The 13,962-nt window shown below is 47.5% G+C and overlaps 8 non-coding genes across 8 annotated transcripts; 2 read left to right on the forward strand and 6 right to left on the reverse strand.

The window, feature by feature from the left end:
- Positions 1-2,632: 2,632 nt before the first annotated feature.
- Positions 2,633-2,706, forward strand: Trnai-aau. The gene has a single exon. It is a non-coding gene; the product is annotated as a tRNA-Ile (tRNA).
- Positions 2,707-3,078: 372 nt separating this feature from the next.
- On the forward strand, positions 3,079-3,152 carry Trnai-aau. The gene has a single exon. It is a non-coding gene; the product is annotated as a tRNA-Ile (tRNA).
- An 826-nt stretch (positions 3,153-3,978) lies between these two features.
- On the reverse strand, positions 3,979-4,051 carry Trnaa-agc. Its single transcript has one exon. It is a non-coding gene; the product is annotated as a tRNA-Ala (tRNA).
- A 232-nt stretch (positions 4,052-4,283) lies between these two features.
- On the reverse strand, positions 4,284-4,356 carry Trnav-aac. The gene has a single exon. It is a non-coding gene; the product is annotated as a tRNA-Val (tRNA).
- A 91-nt stretch (positions 4,357-4,447) lies between these two features.
- On the reverse strand, positions 4,448-4,520 carry Trnaf-gaa. Its single transcript has one exon. It is a non-coding gene; the product is annotated as a tRNA-Phe (tRNA).
- Positions 4,521-8,532: 4,012 nt separating this feature from the next.
- On the reverse strand, positions 8,533-8,605 carry Trnav-cac. The gene has a single exon. It is a non-coding gene; the product is annotated as a tRNA-Val (tRNA).
- An 821-nt stretch (positions 8,606-9,426) lies between these two features.
- Trnaa-agc lies at positions 9,427-9,499 on the reverse strand. Its single transcript has one exon. It is a non-coding gene; the product is annotated as a tRNA-Ala (tRNA).
- Positions 9,500-9,705: 206 nt separating this feature from the next.
- Positions 9,706-9,778, reverse strand: Trnav-aac. The gene has a single exon. It is a non-coding gene; the product is annotated as a tRNA-Val (tRNA).
- Positions 9,779-13,962: the final 4,184 nt, after the last annotated feature.

Consider the following 13,962-nt stretch of genomic DNA (forward strand, 5'->3'; position numbering starts at 1 on the left):
TTGGTTTTTTTTTTTTTTTTTTCTGTTCCAGTCTGGCTAAGTGTTCTCGTTAACAGAAGTGTGTCAACCCAGAACATGGTTTTTGTGCTTATAACTCACCATGAGAAAGACTCAGTGCTACACTGGGATTAGAACGCCCAGTGTCGTCACCAGCTGGCTAATGAAGACTTTCCATTAGCTGAAGCCCATGTGTGAGGAGTCTTCCCTGGGAGGACCTCCACCAGAAGGACGAGCGCATAACTGGAGCTGGCATTCCCGCTCCCCTCATTCTAGATCAGCATTCGCTCTTCCCCAGAGTTCACCGCCCCTCAGGCTTAGGCTTTCTAGCACGCAGTTATTGACTGGTTTGTGGTGCTGGAGATGAAGTCCAGAGAATAACATAGGCGAGGTCACTCCGTCTTTAATCTGCTATGTGTGACCTCTCTGTTGGGGGGGGGGGGGGTTTGAGGTCTTTGCTAATTCCCCTTTTCAATTTTAAATCGCCGGATGGAGCCCGTTCCTTTTCATTCAGCAATAACACCACTGAAGAACCCGGTTGCCTTCATTTCTTTCACACTGATCAATCCGGTAATGCTTGTCAGAACAGGTCAGCGGCACTGGAGTCGTTCGCGGCATTTCCCACACCCTGGAAAATACTACAAGACTTCAGTGTCTGGAGCCCTGAAATCTGAACCTGAGGTTCCACAGTCTCCCGGATGGAGATTTCCAGATAAGAACCCTGAGTTCCGTTTTAGGGTCAGATTTCGCAGTCATTTTAGCAGTACTGAGATAGCTCAACGAGAATAAAGCAGGTATTTAGGAATGTTCACTCCTATGGAGGTGTGAGACAGAACCGATTCATGTTGTCCAACACATGCCAATGCAATCAGAGTATCTATTTACAAAAAAAGCTTCCCACGCGCGAGGACCAATATTCTGAGGAACTCTGTCCCGGTCTCCCGAAGAAATGAACTATTATCCCGCTAAGATGTCCTAATCAAGCTCGCTATGCCCAAGAGCCCCATCTCCACAGACCCTCAGTAGTTTTGAAAAGGGGGTAGATGAGAACCCGAGACGCTATTCCGGCGCTTTCTCTGGAATAACCAGGAAAAGTTTGTAAGGGCCTTGTCAGCTGGATCCACATCTGAATCAGGGCGATGAAATGAGGACCAAGCGGAGCTCTTGGTCCGGCCTTCGGGGACCTTGGCCACAAGGGTCCCGACAGCCTGGCGGTAAAGCCATTTGAGTTTAGAGTGGTGAAGTAGATTGTGACGTTGTAGGAACTGTGCGTCATGCGAAGCGCTTTTTCCGAATCCTTCTTTGTTCGGGTCTCCTTCTGTGGTTGTTGCCGCAGCAAGACCCCCAGTTAGGGAACGTGAGGTCCGAGAATCGGTCCCTCGAGAACAGAATCAACAGGACTGTGTAGGTGGAGGCTGATGACTTGTGTTGACCTCCTCGGAAACACTCCGAGGTCGGGGGCGACTTCGAAGTCATAGATATTCCGTATCATGAAAGCTCCTGGTTGTGGGGAGGAGGGGCTCTTTCGGATGTCAAGATGAGGAGACGTCAAGTCAGGCCATCGCAGCATCCAGGTCAGAGGAAACCCAGGCTTCAGGTCCTGCAGCACCGGCTCCATTCAGTCCCGTGAGTGCCGCCTAGGGCTTGTTGCGTTTTTCGCTGAGGCTTTGCAGACGCTAACTCAGACCAAAAGCGCCCAAGGTCAGTGTTTTGGGGGCGACTTGAAAATACTCATTTCAGAATCGCAAGTTCTCCACTCCTCAGAGACTGTATTATAGAAGGACGGAATGAACACGGGAGCGCATCCCAGAATACAGAGGCGGAGGACACGACAGCCTGCTCTTGTCTCTTCGGTTGCCCGCTGAGACAGCTATGACCCGCCGGGAAGCGCAGGCGTCCCCCAAACTTCTGGAACAGCTGATGGTCTAGGGACGAAGGTAAATCCAAGTTCTAGCTGAGCAGAGTTTGGCATCGCTGAGACTTAAGAAAAGCGTGGCTGTGCCTAGAAAACTCTGCCCTGTGACGGGCGGGGTGCCCCTGGTCCTGGACTCACTCGTCCGGCAAGACACCGCGGACCGCGACAGTGGCCAGAGAGACTAAGACCCGCCAGCCGCGACCAGCGCAGGTTCCCCGGGCACGAACCCCACCCGGCCTCGAGTGCCCGCGTCTGCAAGACTAGAGCGATCGATGCCTTAACGGCCCAGTAGAGACGCGCGCCGGCGGAGGCCAGCCGCGCACTGCCTTATCCAAATATTTATTTTAGCGAATTGAACAAGAAATTCGGTAAAATCGGGAAGGCTATGAGATTGTTGTCACTTGAAGGCAACAGGGAGAACTGCACAGGAGGTGACCTCTGTGAAGGCTAGAGGGCGGGTCGCGGTGTGGGCGGCCACCGGGGTAGTGGACTGGGCTTGTCCATGGCCAGTATCTCTGGGTCAGGAAGCTTTGCAACGTGACATTTTTTTTCTTCTCAGAGAAATTTTTTACTTGGAACAACGCGAGTTTCGTAACTTTTTTCAGGTTCAAGAAAACTTTAAACAAGTAAACAAAACAACAATAAACACCTAAAATAATCTCATATCTAAATCAAGCATTTGCTACGTGTAGAGGTCGACAAGTTCAGGACTTAATAGTTGGCCGGTTAGCTCAGTTGGTTAGAGCGTGGTGCTAATAACGCCAAGGTCGCGGGTTCGATCCCCGTACGGGCCAAGTGATACTGTCTTTTTAGACAGTCCTCAATTCCATCATCTGGAAGCTAGTGAAGCATAGCGATAGCGCCTTAAAAGAGAACGCAGCTTCGACTGCCCTGTAGTCCTCACATCTGCAGCTGGAGGAAGACTTTGCGGTCTGAGCAAGTATACTTGCTTGTCTAGGCTCAGCAATCATCGGAATGTGACACTTACCCTCTTCTGTTTTCAGGTTGAGAACTCTTTTGTTTCATACCTCATTTCAGAAAGAAATGAAACATTGTTTCATTAACATTCTTAAACATTGAAACAAATAAAAATCCAGGACCCCTAATGACATTGGCATTTGTATGCTTCCACTTCTGAAGAGGTAATAGAGAGGGTATGTTTGCGGGGCCGGTTAGCTCAGTTGGTTAGAGCGTGGTGCTAATAACGCCAAGGTCGTGGGTTCGATCCCCGTACGGGCCACGTGAGGAATTAACTTTTTTTACTTTAACACACACACACACACACATACACACACACACACACACACACACACACACACACACACACACACACACACACACAGCAGAATCTAGTCTACTCTAAAGAGTAGTCATTTCAGTTAGAACGCTTTCAAAGCACTTCATCTTTATTGACCCCAGCCTCACAACTGCCGAGTCTTTCTGTAATTCTAGTGGCCTTAACGCACAGATTAATCCATCTGGAAACAGAGGGAAACAACAGAAAAATATCCCTTTCACTACAGTGTCCCTTCTGTCCAGCCACACTGACCCTTCACCACCTGACTTCCTGGGTGGGTCAGAAGGCTGGTAACTCCTGTGTCTTTCCTGCCCTCTGCCTATCTAGAGAGTCAACTGAGGAATACCGGGTTCAGAACCCCACGCCATTCACCAATGTACAACAGCTTAGTGAGGTTCATAGCGTGTCCCCACAGAGATCTTTCCTGCCAGTTTTGTGAGGCTGAGTCTTGTTCCTCCCAGCACTCCTCGGGAGCGTGGCAGAGATCTGTGCTGCAGTATTTACGATGACCCTTTTGGTGACCTTCCCCATCCATTAGAGACACATGATGAGTGTAATGCAATAAATGAGATATCCTCGGCTATTTCTCCAAACTTTAGTTATCTCTGGGATGGCATCGAATTAGGTAGGGCTTTCCACATTAGGCAAGAACCATGGCATTTAGCCACATTCTCAGACCTTAGATACTGCGAAAGGTCACAAAAGTCTGTGTGTCCCCATTTTCTGAGGATTGCTGTAGGTATGAGAGACTCTGAAGGAGTCTAAAGGTTGGAGGATGTGGGCATCGATCCCACTACCTCTCGCATGCTAAGCGAGCGCTCTACCATTTGAGCTAATCCCCCGGCATTTTAACGTTTTTGCTAATCCCGTGATGTTTGTACAATTTTGCATGTAGTTTCTTGTATATCATGTAAATCCCTGGGTTCTCCTAAAGTTGGCTGCTACTTCATGGCCTAAGAAAGTATGCTGGGAGTCAAGAGGGAAATGAGAGACTCGAGATTCTTTCGTGGTAACTGCTCAAAAGTATAGGGAATAAATTGAGAATCTAAAACCAGAATTGAGCAAAAGTATTTGTGTTTCCGCCCGGTTTCGAACCGGGGACCTCTCGCGTGTTAGGCGAGCGTGATAACCACTACACTACGGAAACTTCATGTAGTGCCTTAATTTTCCTAGTTTGTAGAAATAGATTGTTTTCATGCCTAGGACTAATTTTTTTTTTCTTCTGTAAAATAAGTAATTGCCGAAACCCGGGATTGAACCAGGGACCTTTAGATCTTCAGTCTAACGCTCTCCCAACTGAGCTATTTCGGCTTGCCTAGGAATACTTCAATGATAATCTTTGTTGTATATTTCGTACCATTGGTCAGCTAAATCAAAGTAACTAAGGTGACTGCACCTTCCACGCCGTGCTCTGGGCGGCTCCGCTCTACTCTGCTAGTGCCAGATGAACACTCAGATTCCTCGTTATAAGTGAAGTCCTGTGGAATTTTCCCTCGGTGGATCTATCATCTCACTTGCCCTGTCCTCAGCTTCTTGGCTTCGAGTGACAGAACCTCCTTATAACATTGGTCCTTCCCGGAATAATCCTGGGAATTAGCCTTCTGTGGATGCGAAGGAGTGAGCGCCTCAGCAGTCAGGGATTCGTTCCTGTGAACCAGCAAATGTCTCAGAACACCTTGTTCCACTGCTGTGGCCGTGCGCCCACGAGAGGGATGACTGTGGCTCTGTTTTCAGTTTTTCGCTAGCGGAGCTTTTTTGATTCTCAGCACCCACAGGGCAGCTCATTGCGTTTTTTTTCTTTTCTTTTCTTTTCTTTTTTTTAAACTTCAGTAGTACGGCGTCTGTCGCCCTCTTTCACCACCCTGGGCTCTTCATTCAAATAACCATTTACATAAGAAATAATTGACCTCTTTACTGTGGATCCTCTGAGCCTTCTCTTCCTTTGGGTCAGCCAATGACACATAGAAACCCCTTTTACCAAGGATTCCCAGTGGCCACACTGGGCTGAAACAGAGGAAACCCTCCCCCCATCCTACCCTAAAGACTTTGAAACTTGGTAGAGGTCCAGGATCTCCTAGCTCTTTCCCTCTGCCCCTCCCCCACCTTTCCCTGCCCCCGGACTCCCTTTCATCATATCCGATCTCCATTCCATTTGTCAATTAGGGATCCGAAATGCTTTCTGTCATGAACCCCCCAGGGGACCACACTGAGCTGGGACACAGGTAGGCAATTTTCACTATCCTTCCCACCATCCATTCTGATCTGTCCAGACCTCCTCTTATCCTGTAGCAGCTTGCAGGCAAGAGTCTCTCCTCCCAATCTACCTCACTCTGTGGGAATGTTGTTGCCAAACCTGGTCCCCTAGCTCTTTCCCATTGCCCCTCTGATTCTTTCCTCATAGCCTGCCTCCATTCCTTTGTATCACCTACCAACCTGCACAATTCCTTTCTACCAGCAACCCCACAGCTACCACCCTTGCCTAAAATTCAGAGCGGGCAACAGCAGCCAAAGAACAGAACACCCGCCCGACAGGGACAAGATCAGATATCTACCCCAAGAAACACGTCAAATACCATAACTCCATTGCCTACATGGACAGGCACGACAGCATGCCTCCTGGAGAAAGCAGCGACCTACTGCAATAGGCCTTCAGAAATGCAATAGAGAGCAAGCATAAGATGGCGTGGGCTGCATGGCGAATGGCCACCACTTCCACTTGACAAAGTTCCAGCATTTCGACATTGCAGACCACACTTCCCTAGCAGAAATTTCTACTTTCATTTTTGATGATTCTCGCTGTATGTAATGGGAGTTCTATGTGCCTCTTCCTTTGGAAAATTCTGTGGGGCTTTGGAGAAGGATGAAAATCTATACAATGGCAGCTTCTTTAAACAAAACAGTTCTTTGGGGAAAGTTCCTACCAACGTGGAACCAGATAGCGTGATCTCTCCGCACACAGGATTCCCTGTTGTGTTCCCTGACTACACCGAGAACAGGAAGGTGAGAGATTTACTAACTGGCACACTTGGTCTTCAAGGATAAAAACTGTACAATCCAAACCCTCTCCTCACTACCCACCTCATCAAACAACCAGGAACTGATGTCAATATGATCACCATCAGCAGCTGTGATTGATTTCTTCAGATGTGGCTCGGAATTCTCCACAGTCCTTCCTTGTCACCCACTGTCAACACAAGCAACTAATAGACCCTGGGTAGAAGAGGAGGCCTCCTTCCCCTGAGGATGGACTTCAGGGTCTGCTGGTGAGGAGACTGGCCGACCTGAGGTTGCATCAAATAGCCCCTCCCATCAGCAGCTTCACCTTAGAAATACTGAGTCTGAGTCTCCCAGCACCCTGCATCCACTTGCAGCTTTTAAAGACCATAGCATCATTGGAAATTGCACCATGTCGGCTAGTGCTGGATCTGAAGCATCTCATACACAGAATGACAGCGTCCACACCCCTCTGGTTTTCGTCCAAACAGAGCAGGAAGAGTTACAACTGCCCTTTGCCCCTCTCCTCCCACTTGTTTGGGTCCTCTGGCATTCTCTTCCCTCAGAAGCCTTTCCTTCCTGCTCTCCTTTGTTGAAAAGTAACACAGGGGGTTCCCCATTCCCTGAAGAGCAAGTAGATGGTCCTCAAGGTTGTGCTCTGTGCATACCATCCTGTTGTGTCCTTTGCTTCCATCTGGGTCTGCATGTAATGGCTATTCTCGGTTGTCAGTGAAGAACCAAAGTTCCTCCATTTTGTCTTGTTTAAGCTATTTCTCATAAAACATTCCAGTCCTCAGAACTGGCTAGGGGCAAAAGTAACAGGGTAACCAACTGGAAAGCACAGATAATTACAGAATGTTTCCACCAGAAGATCAGCCGACAAGCAACAGGTGAGGTTCAAAAATAAAATTTTTGAAGTCTCTAGACACAAGCCAATCAGGATTGAACACGTCACCCCACACCCTGCCAATGTAACTTTGCTGTTTTTTGCCTTTAAATAACCCCCTCTAGAAGGTTGGGCTACCTCCTCTTGTCACTACTGTGCCCATTGCTTTGACAAGATCCCTGCCAGCTTGCCTTTTGCACACAATAAACCTTGCTTTTGCATTTCGGTGAGTCGGGTCTCCCTGGTGGACATGATAACCACTACACTACAAAAACACCTTCAATAGGCAGGCAGCTTGTTACTCTACTATCCAGGACAGTTACAGTCTCCTGCTAAGTTGACATCCAGAAATTACATATCTACATCAACAGAAAGAATCACAAAGGAAGAAATCAAACCACAGATGAATGAGAGGTGAGTTAATGGCACAGGGAAAATGTACTGGCTGGTTTTCTGTGTCAACCTGACACAAGCTACTCTCGTCATAGAGGAAGGAGCCTGAGTTGAGGAAATGCTGCCTTGAGAGCCAGCTGTAAGGCATTTTTCTCAATTAGTGAAGTGAGGGAGGAGGGTCCAACCCATGGTGGATGATGTCATCCCTGGGCTGCTGGTTCTGGGTTCTATAAGAAAGCAGGCTGAACAAGCCAGGGGAAGCAAGTCAGTAAGCAACACCCCTCCATGACTTCTGCATCAGCTCCTGCCTCCAGGTTCCTGCCCTGTTTCAGGTCTGTCCTGATGTCCTCTGGTGATGAACAGCAATGTGGAAGCAGAAGTTGAACAAACCCTTTTATCCCCAACTTGCTTTTTGGTCATGGTGTTTCATCATAGCAATAGAAACCCTGACTAAGAAGAAATAAGGAGCAAACAGATTCAAAAGTAACAAAACAGCGGTTCCTGGACCTTCTGGTCCCTTTTCTTTGTAGTGGCTTTCCCACCCCCAGGACCTCCTGGCTAGTCATCAAGTCCCAAAACGCAGAGCTGAGGTTCTCATAGACAACATTCTCAGAAGCTGTTCAGACAAAAGCTTGTGCTTGCTTACACCATTTGCTAAGAGAGAGGCTCTCAACCTGTGGGTCACGACCATTTCAGGGTGTGGGGGTGTTCGAGTCGCCCAAAATAACTGGGGGAAAAGGATATTTACATTATGATTCATAAGGGTAGCAAAATTACAGCTATGAATTAGCAATGGAAATAGTTTTATGGTTGGGGGTCAGCGCAATATTAAAGGGCCTCAGCTCTAACACACGGCTCTAAGACAAAGAGACATGATGAGAGGGAAGTAGGGTTTGAAGAAACGTGGAGAGTCAACAAATTCCTGGTGGTAGTGGGATGGTCAGGCTTCCTTCCTTTGCTTGTTCTTAGAAGAGGATGGAGAATGTGTTCCCTTAGGGCGTCATCCAGAAAATGGGCACCATTGAAAAATCAGAGAATAAAAACCAACACTGTTTCCACCCGGTTTCGAACCGGGGACCTCTCGCGTGTGAGGCGAGCGTGATAACCACTACACTACGGAAACCCGCTGTACTGGTTATTTTACTGTCAAAGGCAGAAATTTGTACACTTTCTAAAGAGCCTTCCAAAAGTTACAGATCCACATTTACAAAAAGAATTACAAGGAAGGCTACCAAACCAAAGATAAAAGCCATAGTGGAGAGGCGACATGGACCGGAGGAAGATTAATAAATGCGACTTGGGCGGCACACCAAAGGGAGAGAGCTCCGGGAGGGAGAAGCGCGGGTGTAGAAATTCCGGGGAGGAAACGCAGCATCGCAGGGGAACCGCGTGCGAGAAAAACACACGGAGGGAAGGAGCCTGATCACCGGGAGACACCTCGAGGAGATCGCTGCTGACACTGGAGAGCTTTTGAGATCAGAGAACCCGGACAGGTGACGCAAAAAGTCACAGCAATCTGTTAAGCAAAGGATTTACACACACACACACACACACACACACACACACACACACACACACACACACCCTCTCTCTCTGAGCTTAGAAAAGGAAAATTGAGAGTAGTAGAGCGGATTCCACTCAGGCCGAGTTTGTTCGGGCGACGCCGTCGGTGGCAGTGCAGGGCTCCAGTGAGGAGCAGAACAGCCCTCCACCAACATGGTCGAGGGGACAAAGAGATAGACGAGGAAAAGAAAGATTCCAGTAGAGGCCGACAGGGAATTTACTTCTGTAATGTCTGGCCAGTGAAGTAACAAATAGAGAGGCTTACGAATATTTGCTCAAAGAAGCAGAATGACCGACCATACGCTCAAGAGAGTGAGAATATTTCCAATGGCAAAATCTCAGCATCTCAATAGAAACGTGATCTCAGATCAGAACAAAAACTGGAGGATGTGGGCATCGATCCCACTACCTCTCGCATGCTAAGCGAGCGCTCTACCATTTGAGCTAATCCCCCGATGTTTTTGCTGTTTTTCTTGTACTTTCTTGGAGACCCATTGAACCCACTGTTCTTCACAACGTTTACCTGCTATATCCAGGGCCCATGAAAACATTACAGTGAAAGCAAAACTTAAGAGCCGAGATTCTTATGTGGTAATGACTGAAAACTGTAGGGAGTTAGCTGACAGTCTGAAAACAGAAGTGAGAAAAGGGTAACATTTCTGTTTCCGCCCGGTTTCGAACCGGGGACCTCTCGCGTGTTAGGCGAGCGTGATAACCACTACACTACGGAAACTTCCCACAATACAGTAATTAGTTAGTTTAAAGATACATTTAAAAAAATTAGCTCAGGGCTGGAGAGATGGCTCAGATGTCTGCTCTTCCAAAGGTCCTGAGTTCAATTCCCAGCAACCACATGGTGGCTCACAACCATCTGTAATGGGGTCTGGTGCCCTCGGCATACAGACAGAATATTGTATACATAATAGATAAATATAAAAAAAATATTAGCTCAGTAAATGATTCGATGATGGTATTTGTTGTATACATTTGTATCATGGGCTAGCTAAATAAAAGTAACTAAGGTGACCGCCCCCTCCATGACCAGCCCCTTAGCGGCTCCACTCTTCTCTGAGCACTCGGATTCCACACTATAAGTGAAGCTCTGTGGAATTTGTCCCTCAGTGGCTGGTTCACCTCACTTAACACCATGTCCCCAGCTTCATTCCAGTGGTTGCAAAGACAGAGCCGCTTTACAAAAGGCTGCGTAGCTAACGTTCCATGTCCTGATGGACGGTAGCTTAATTCCGTATCTGGGTTGTTGGGAAAATCCTTCTGAGAATGTGGAGGAGCCAGTGTCTCAGAAGACGAGGATGCTTACCATGGACAGAGCAAGAGTGAGTCAGGCCTGGCGCTGTGCCCTATTGCAAAATTACTAAACGGCTGTAATAATTTACACCTCATCAAAACTGAGCAAGCATCCTCCTTTCTCCACACCTCAGGAACACCAGCTCTTTTCTCTTTCCTCTTTCTGTGACGTAGGAGTGAGGCCTACGTCACAGGGCTTTGATTCTCGTTTCCTTGGTCACCGATGAACTGGGCACATTTTCAGAGGTCAGTTTGTCATTCTTCTTCTTTGAAACTTGCCCATTCTGATCCTTTGCCCCACTTTGCCAGGCTGTTTGTTTTCCAGCTGTGGTGCTTGGTGTGTGTGTGGGCAGCAAACCCTCACCCGATGTGCGATTGTCCATGCTTTCTCCCACTCCATAGGCGCCCGAGGCTCTGCTGGTTTTTTCTTTCTCTGTGCAGAAGCCTGTGTTTCAGGGTAAGAAGCCTGTGCGTTCTGTCTATGTTTTGGTAGCCTGTGCTTTTAAAATACATTCAAAATCTCACCCAGACTCATGCCATCGTGTTTTCCCGCTACGTTCTTCTGGTTGTTCTATGGTTTCAGGTCTTACATTGAAGTCTTCTATAATACATTTGGTATTTGCCCCTGCTGTGTGAGACGCACTGAATTCCATTCTTCTGTACGCAGATATCCAGTTATCCCAACACTGTGTACTGGAGAAAGCGTTCTTTCCCTGTGTGCCTTCACATTTTTCTTCTCTTTTAGTTATGATATTGTTTTGTTGTTTCTTGGAGATGGATGCACCCTACAAACCCAAGCTGGCCTAGAACTCACTGTATAGCCCAAGCCTGTTCAAACCTCCTGTCAATCCTCCAACCTCAGACTCCTGAGTGTTGAGATTGCAGTCATGAGTCAAATTTTTCCCAGATGCCCCACCCTGTCCAGCTGTGTCTTAACAACCTTTTGAAGAATGGACTGGGTATACATTCATGGATTTATTTCTGGACTTTCTATTCTGTTTCGTTGGCTTATACATGTTTTTAATGTCAGTATCAGAGTGTTTGGGTCATTATAACCTTGTAGAATATATTTATTTTTTGATTAGATAGTATAATTAATCTACTTTTTTTTCTTCTGAAAGTGATATTGTTTCTTTCACTGATTTTATGCCATTTTAAATGTCTTATAGTTTTCAGCCTGCAGGATAAATGCATTGTTATTTTATAGCTACTGTAAATGGATTTTTAAAAAACTTTCAGGGATTTTTTGCTAGTGTTTATAAACGCTGCTGATCTTTGTGCTGATGCTACAGCTTCCCTGACTTTGTCCATTCTATAGTGTTTTAGATAATCTTCAGTCCCCACCAGAGGTGGCCTTTCTGCTACCCAGCATGCACTTGAGCGCAGAGGTGGCGCATGCACACAGTAGAGAATGGTTCAAGACCCACAGAGCCTTGGCGGCGAGACCAAGGCAAAGTACAGTTCATCCTGCCAAGCCCAGGACTCAGCCCAGGCCCTAGGCAGAAACACAATCCACAGCGCCCTCTTGCGGCGGGAAGTTCCCCTCCGTCAGGGACGATTAGAAGCAGCTCTTGGGTAGTGTTGATGCCTGTCTGTCCGGGGCATTCCGATTGCCTACGAAGTCTCTCTCTGTTGGCTATGAAGCTGTGGTAGCTTCTTTCGATGTGAACTGCAAAGGTTGTTTATCAAAGAAAATTGAGCAGGATGAGCTGCTGGGGTTTTTTTGTGTTCATTCTCGGAGGGGAGGTTTAAAACAGCCAAGAGTCCTTAGATGGACGCTCTCCTTGCAAAGTGGGGCGGTATAGAAGATGCTGCTGCTGGACCGGTGACAGGTTCTTATCTTTTTCTTCGGGAACGTTTTTGGACTTCCCTGCAGACCTTCCTAGTGTGTGGTGACCAAATGCAAGTTATAACCGAGCTTTTTGAGGAACATTTCAGGAAGAAGCTTTCTGAAGATTTTCGTGACATGGGTGGAATATATTGATACAGCCAACGCCCCCAACTTCCCGGCAGAAAGGGAACACTTTAAACCAGGAACGCGTTCATGATAGGCAACGGGCCACATCCAGGCAACAAGAATTTGGACCATAGACAGGGTCGCTATTGTCCCTCAGGCTGGGGGACCTCTCTTAGGTCATTCTTGGAGCTTCAGCCAACATTCTTGGAACTTTCCCGTACTTTCTCAGTGATCCACTTCCTTTACGTTGTTGACATCTACTGCCTTCCCGACATTTGTCTCCCCTCCAGCTTCTCGGCTTAGCAGATGTAAACAGTCTTCTGTTTTTCATTCTTTTACCTGTATTTTTTAGAAAGCAGGGGAGGAGCGAGTGGCAGCTCTCCTGTGCAGAGATCGGGACAAATGCAGGAGTTGGCGCTCTTTGCAGATTCCAGAGATCAAACTCAGGTCCTCGGTCTTAGCGGGAAAAACTTTTCCCTGCCGAGTTCTCTCCCTGGTCCTAGATCATCTCTCTTGAAGCCCCATTTTCTGACAGATTCAAATCCCTAACCTCACTAGGAGGGAGGAACCTAGAAAGAGTTTCTATGGTCTCCAAACAGGAACCCAGGAGTCTGAAACTGATAGGAACGGGTCTGCCTCAGCACTTTGAGGTGGAGTAGGATCGAGAAGTCAAGGCCATCCTGGTCAAGGTGGGCAGGCCCAATGTAGGCGACAACTATGTAGTGAGAGACCCTATCTTTACGTAAGAAAATGAAAAAAAAATGCCTCATTGGTTGGGTTTTTGTCTGTCCTTCTGGGGAGGAGAGCAAATGCCTCAACTCTGATGCTCCTCACACTGCTTGTTCTGCTGCCCCCCTTTTCCTGGTCCGTTCCTTGGAGCAGCACCCTCAGTGTCTACAGTAACTATCCTAGGTTAACATCTGATGCTTGCATGAGGGAAGGGCTGAAGCAGAAATGTCAGCATCAGGAAAAAGATTAACTCATGGTCTAGGTAGCTCACAGGCGTGGGATTGTATGCTATCCCAAACCAGGTATTTGAATGAAGAACATGGTGAGCACACACTACAGTGATGTTTTCAGCCAAGTAAGGCTTCTCTGCCTATCTTGCTGCCTGCCTATTTCCTTTGACTTTTTACCTTCAGGATTTTCTTCCATTTTAAGAGGCTGGTTTTCTTTGGGGATAGAGTTGGTGCTGGGCATGTGTCAAGTAAGACTAAAGATACTGACAATTGGGCAGGGCTGGGTATAGAGAAGCAGTCCTGAAGGAAAGGCCATCTCAAAGGGTGGGAGGTCTTCCTGACCCTTGGCACACAGCCTGTCACTGGCTTGGACCTCTCATCAGGTAGAGGTCAGGGAACTGGGCCATGAGGCTTCCAGTACCGAGGTAGGAGAGAGCGAGCCTCAGAAGCCTGCAGCAGCAGCAAAGGCTTAAACAGAGTGACTGTGTTACCACAGCCCATACACCCGGGATGTGACAGAGATGACGGTGGTTACTTCTGCGTCTCCTGATGTCACTGGGATCTCTGCTCCTCCTGAGGTCCTGGGTTCCCAGCATTCACAAGGCAGTTCACAGCTGTCAGTAGGGGATATAACGAGCTCTATGCACAGACAAACATGAAGGTATACATATACATAAGAAGTCTTTTTTTATTTTT

The sequence above is a fragment of the Microtus ochrogaster genome, chromosome 16 (genome assembly GCF_000317375.1).
Source record: "Microtus ochrogaster isolate Prairie Vole_2 chromosome 16, MicOch1.0, whole genome shotgun sequence".
Lineage (NCBI taxonomy): Eukaryota > Metazoa > Chordata > Mammalia > Rodentia > Cricetidae > Microtus > Microtus ochrogaster.